The 6,671-nt window shown below is 33.4% G+C and overlaps 1 non-coding gene across 1 annotated transcript; it reads left to right on the top strand.

Moving 5' to 3' along the window:
- The first annotated feature begins 3,989 nt into the window (after positions 1-3,989).
- On the top strand, positions 3,990-4,096 carry LOC131173467 (small nucleolar RNA R71). The gene has a single exon (XR_009143783.1). It is a non-coding gene; the product is annotated as a small nucleolar RNA R71 (small nucleolar RNA).
- The last annotated feature ends 2,575 nt before the right edge of the window (positions 4,097-6,671 follow it).

Below are 6,671 nucleotides of genomic sequence, written 5' to 3'. Positions count from 1 at the left end.
CATGAAATCTATGCCCCAAACATCAAATAACTCAATCTCTAAAATTCCTTTTTGTGGCATTTCATTTTTCCATGAGATATTCCCCACTCTTTAACATTTATCACATCTCAAAATAAATTCTCTCACAATTTTGAACATGTGTGGCCAATAAAATCTAGTTTGAAGTACTTTAGGCACTGTTTTATTTACACTGCAATGACCTCCATAGTCAGAAGATTGACAATGCTCTAAAATGTTTTCTATTTCCTCTTTAGGCACGCACCTTCTAACTAGGCCGTCATTACATCTCTTAAATAACAATGGATCCTCCCATGTATAAAATTTCACATTGTGTAAATTTTTTTTTCTTTTTTCTATTGATAGCTCAAATGTGGTGAGAAAACTCCACATGACAGGTAATTGAAAAAATCTGCAAATCATGGCAATGCAGCAACTACAACTAGCAATTGCTCATTCGAGAAAAACTCATCAATTGGCAATTCCTCTTCATTTCCATCTTTACTCTCATACTTAATCCTTGATAAATGATCTGCTACAACATTTTCAGCTCCCTTTTTATCTTTAATTTGTAAATCAAACTCCTGTTGCAATAGCACCCATCTTATCAGTCTTGGCTTTGCTTCTTTTTTATTCATCAAATATCTTATGGCAGCATGGTCTATATAGACAATCACTTTTGATCCAACCAGATATGATCTAAACTTTTCCACAGCAAATAAGTTTTACCAGAAAAATTCCTTCTCAGTGGTGGCATAATTTACTTGAGCATCATCTAAAGTTTTGCTGGCATAATAGATTGCATAAGACTTCTTCTCTTTTTTCTGGCCAAGTACAGCTCCCAGAATAAAGTCACTAGCATCGCACATAACCTCAAATGGCAATGACCAATCTAGAGATTGCATAATAGGGGCTGTTATTAGAGCTTCCTTTAACCTGTTAAAGGAATCAAAACAAGCTTGGTCAAAATTAAAAGAAAGATCATGATTTAACAAATTTGTAAGAGGTTTAGCAATTTTTGAAAAATCCTTTTATAAATCACCTGTAGAAACCAGCATGCCCAAGAAAACTTCTAATTCCCTTCACTAAAGTTGGTGGAGGCATCTTCTCAATCACTTCTACTTTGGACTTGTCCACTTTAATTCCTCTATGTGATATCAAATGTCCAAGAACAATGCCTTCTTGCACCATAAAATGACATTTCTCCTAATTTAACACCAAATCTGTTTCTTCACATCTTTTAAGCACCTTAGAGAGGTTAGACAGACAATTATCAAAAGAAAAACCATATACAGAAAAATTATCCATGAAAACTTTCATAATTTCCTCAATAAAATCAAAGAAAATGGCCATCATACACTGTTGAAAAGTAGCAGGTGCATTACATAAACCAAAAGGCATTCTTCTATATGCAAACGTGCCATATGGACATGTGAATATGGTTTTCTCTTGATCACTAGGATGTATTGGGATTTGGAAAAAACCAAAATACCCATCTAAATAACAAAAATATGAATGTTTTGCTATCCTCTCTAACATTTGATCAATAAAAGGCAAAGGAAAATAGTCTTTCTTAGTGGCACTGTTAAGCTTCCTATAATCTATGCACATCCTCCATCCTGTGAGAATTCTAGTAGGTATCAACTCATTGTTTTCATTTTTCACAACGGTCACACCTCCTTTCTTTGGAACTACATAAACTGGGCTAACCCAACTACTATCAGAAATAGGATAAATGATCCCAGCTTCAAGCAGTTTCAAGACTTCTTTCTTCACCACCTCTTTCATATTAGGATTCAACCTTCTTTGATGTTCTATGGTGGCTTTAAAATTATCTTCTAAAAGAATCCTATGCATGCACAAGGTAGGGCTTATACCCTTGATATCATCAATGGTGTAACCAATAACTTTCCTATGTGCTCTTAACTCTCTCAACAAATTTTCAACTTGTACATCACTCAAACTTGCACTAATAATGACAGGATAAGTTGAATTAGGTCCAAGAAAAGCATACCCTAATGTAGATGGAAGTGGTTTGAGGTCTACCTGTGGTGCTTCCTTCTCATCTAGCAAAGGTGGTTGTGCAACTTCATGTTTCAACTCTTCAATTTGCAAAACTTGATCTCCTGCAACTTCTTGAGTAGCTTCCAAAATTTGAGCAAAAGCTGCAACTTCAGGATTTTCATCCCTTGTTGTTCTACTATATACCAAACAATTCATCAAAGGGTCCTCAGGATATCTTTTCCTAAATTCTTCGTTCACAATCTCATCAATAACATCCACCCTTAAACAAAGGTCAACTTCATGATGTTTCTTCAAAGCTTGGTTCAAATTAAATTTCACCTCCTCTTCTCCAACTTTTAATGTCAATCTACCATTCTTCACATCAATTATAGCCCCGGCTGTGGCTAAAAATGGCCTTCCTAAAATGATAGGTATATGAATATCCTCTTCCATTTCAAGAACCACAAAATCCACAGGAATGAAAAATTTCCCAACTTTTAAGGGTACATTCTCCAAAATTCCTACTGGATATTTGATAAATCTATCAGTTAGTTGCAAAGAAATGGTTATTGGCTTCAATTCTCCAACCTTTAACTTTTCACAAATAGAGAGTGGCATCAAACTTACACTAGCTCAAAGATCACACAATGCTTTGTCAATACTAGTATCCCCAATATGACAAGGAATAGATAAACTTCTTGGATCCTTCAATTTCGATGGGAGCTTATTCTGCAAGAGAGCACTACACTCCTCTATTAATGCCACATTTCATAATCTTCTAGTCTCCTCTTGTTTGACAAAATTTCTTTTAGGAACTTATCATATGAGGGCATTTGAGAAATTATATTTGTAAATGGAATGTTGATGTATAATTTCTTTAAAACTTCTAAAAATTTCTCAAACTGTTTATCTAGCTTTGCTTTTTGAAACCTCTAAGGATATGGAAATGGTGGCTTGTATGGTGGTGGAGGCAAATACTTTTCTTCTTTTTCTTTTTCAACTTCTTTATTCTTGTTTGCTTCCTCATTAACTTCATCATGATGTGAAGTAAATTCTTTCTTATCTTCATCTTCTTTCTTCTTTTCCTCTTCTATCTCATCTTCCTTTTTATCTCCCACAATTTTCCCACTCCTTAGGATCACTGCCTTGCAATGTTCTCTAGGATTCCCTGGTCGACTTGGAAGTTTTCCTTGTGCTTTGCTAGAAGAGCTTGCTTGTTGAGCTATTTGGTTTTCCAACATCCTGTTATGAGTGGCAAGTTGGTATATCCTTGAAGTAAATTATTGAATCATTTCTCCTTGTTTTTATTGAGCAGTTAAGAAATTCTCCATCATAGACTTCAAAATTGAATCTTGGTCTAAAAACTGAACTGGTGGTTGTGAACAAGTGCATTTTGATTCCTTTGTGGTGGAAATCTAAGTGGTACTCTGTTTTGCTGAAAATTCTATTGTTGATGCTAGAAATTAGGAGGTTGTTGATAATTCTGCTGCTTCTGTCCTTGTCGACCTTTCCAAGAAAAGTTAGGGTGATTCCTCCATGCTAAATTATATGTAGCAGAACAAGGATTACCAACTGGTTTCTGATTGTAATTCCCAATGAAATCAACTTGCTCATTTCCAAATTCTTGCCCATAAGAAGGAAAATCATTGATACAATGCATATTTCCTGCACCAACATTTTCTACATGACTAGATCCTCCAATTGAAGAATCAACCTTCATGCTTAACTTATCCATTTTTCTCGTTAAAGCATCAAATTTGGCATTGAACATACTTATGGCATCTAAATCATATACACCAGCTGATGGCTTCTTCATTTCATTCCTTTCACAGCTCCATTGATAATTATTGTACGCAATTTTATCCAAAACTGAATAAGCTTCATCCTCTGACTTCTCCATAAGATCAGCTCCTGAAGATGCATCAATTATACCTCTAATTGCTGGAGAAACACCATTGTAGAAATGTTGGACTAGCATCCATTTAGGGATTCCATGATATGGACATCTCTTTTGAAGATCCTTGTATCTCTCCCAAGCTTCATAGAGACTCTCATCATCCTTTGGTCTAAAAGAAGTTAATTCATTTCTCAATTTTATAGTCTTGCTAGGAGGAAAGTATTGAGCCAGGAAAGCTTGTGATAACTCATCCCAAGTAGTTATTGAACCCAGAGGTAATGAAAGCAACCACTCCCTAGCACGATCCTTCAAAGAAAAAAGAAATAATCTCAACCGGATGGCATCATCTAACACTCCATTTATCTTTAGCATGTCACTAATCTCAAGAAAATGTGCAAGGTGCACATGTGGACTCTCAGTAGGACCACCCCCAAACTGTGATTATTGAACCATTAGACAAAGTGAGGGCTTCAACTCAAAATTATTCGCTTCCACTCTAGGCCTTGTAATGCTTAGTCTAAAATCTTCAAAACTAGGAAAAGCATGATCCTTAATTGATCTGTTGTTGTTGTTGTTTTCCATAGCTTCTATCACTTATTGCTCTTGTTGTTATTCTTGCTGTCTTTGAATTTTGAGTTCAGCTTTTCTTCTTTTAGACTCTGCTCTCAAAGCTTTAGCTGTCTTTTCAATCTCAGGATCAAAAATTAAATCAATTTCTGCACTTTTTGTTCTTCTCATATAAAAGATATGTACCTGAAAAACCAAAACAAGAAAATCTCAAAGTAAAATGATAAAGAAGAGAAATTAAAATAAAAAATAAAGTGCCTAAATTAACCAAACAATTAATCATCTAATATCAAACAAAAACAATTCACCGGCAATGGCACCCAAAACTTGATGCGTACTCCGCAAGTATACGAATCGTTCAAGTAGTAAAGAAAAGATATCGTCCCATAGAGATTTGTTATTTGAGTACCAAACTATAAAAGTCATGATTATTTGAACTATCAATAATTTGTGTCAAAAATAGAGTAAGAAATGCAGCAAATTAAATTAGAAAAATAAAAAAATTATAATGAATTAAGCAATTAAAATTCTAAGCACTATACTAATTTACTAAAATTTTAGCAAGTAATTAAAGATTTAATAAATTAATGGTAAAAATTGATTTCAGAGTTGAGGTTCATGAAGTAAATTTCATTGGGATTTGGATAGGCAAAACTAAGATTAAGGGAAATACAAGTTTGAAGGAAGTTAATTCTGATTTTCTTTAATTTCTCCTTCAAACAAACTAAAGAGTGTTTTAAAGGAAACTATACCCCATTCTCATGCGATATTTGATTACCCAAAACCCTTTAAGCACTTTAATCAACTTGAAATTCCTCTTAACCCACTAGTTTATTTCTAACACTAGGTGATTAAGTTCATTATTTTGATTGTCTATCATAGATTTTCATCTCTCGGTCATTCAATCTAAGATTAAGAATAAAACCCAAGGAGTACCAACAATGGGTATGTAAATAAGCACACAAGATAAGAATCAAAGCTTATATATACTAAAATCTGGTTAAAATCAGTCCAAATCCACAAATAAAACTTAAATCATTACACCCAACTCTGAAATCTTAAGTGTCTACTTACTCATGCTTGTATTTACAAGTGAAAAATATGAAATGGAGCAAGAAAACATAAAAATAAGACTAAAAATAAAAGAACCCAGAAGAAGAGGATCTAAATCTCGAAAAATGGAAGCTGTAAACATCACTCTGCTGGTGTTCTTCCTCCAAATATGGCGTGGTTCCTTCTTTCCTTCCTCTTTTGATTTTCTCTCTCTTTCTCCTAATGGTAAAAATGATAATATGATGCTTATATATCCCCTCAAGGTTTGCCCTAAAAATGGTCTCTAAAGGGATAAAGACAAAAAGTGTAAAAGGTGTGAAAACAGAAAATTTTTCCATGTTAGCAAATCTATCAGCACCATCCTACATGCCTCATATTGATTTAAGTTATTTTCACATGCCTCATGTTGATTTGGAGGAGGAGCCTTTAGATTCTGCACGACCAGCTACACGGGGCATGTTGAAGCCTTTGAAACTTTCGGCAGATTTTGTTTCAAAATCTCTCTCTGCACGACCCGCTACACGGAGCATGTTAAAGTCCTTGAAACTTTCGGCTTGTTTTATTCCAAAATCTTTGTCTGCACGACCTAATATTGAATTTACATGCCTCATATAGATTCTTGTTGGCTGACTCTTTTCTTCACATGACCTTCAACACGGGGCATGTTGAACCTTTTTGCCTTTAAACTTTATTAAAATCTATCAAAAATATTAAAATTCCAAAAATCAAATATAATGAAACTAAAATTAACAAATTAAATAAAATAAGTATTAAAAGCATAAAATTACTAAACTAAAAAGGGTAAAATAGATGCAAAAGTACCCTAAAATACCTATATAAAATGGGTTTATCAGATTGCTATTAATAAGTGATTTTAGCAACTGATTTTTTAATCGGTTGTTGATCATATATTTAATTTTTTTTAATATTAATTAATAACTGATTTAGCAACAAATTATAAATCGGTTGCAAAATTTTTAAAAATTAACTATTTTACTTAAAAAATCAAAATCATAAATCGATTGCAAAATTAGTTGTTAATAGCAATCGATTTTAGTTGATTGCAAAAATCGGTTGCAAAACTGATTTCTTTTTGTAATGGCTCATTCTTTTTAATTATTTGTAGTAAAAGTTATTATAGCCCATATAAAAT

Source organism: Hevea brasiliensis, chromosome 14, assembly GCF_030052815.1.
Source record: "Hevea brasiliensis isolate MT/VB/25A 57/8 chromosome 14, ASM3005281v1, whole genome shotgun sequence".
Lineage (NCBI taxonomy): Eukaryota > Viridiplantae > Streptophyta > Magnoliopsida > Malpighiales > Euphorbiaceae > Hevea > Hevea brasiliensis.
This window is presented reverse-complemented; position numbering and strand designations above follow the sequence as displayed.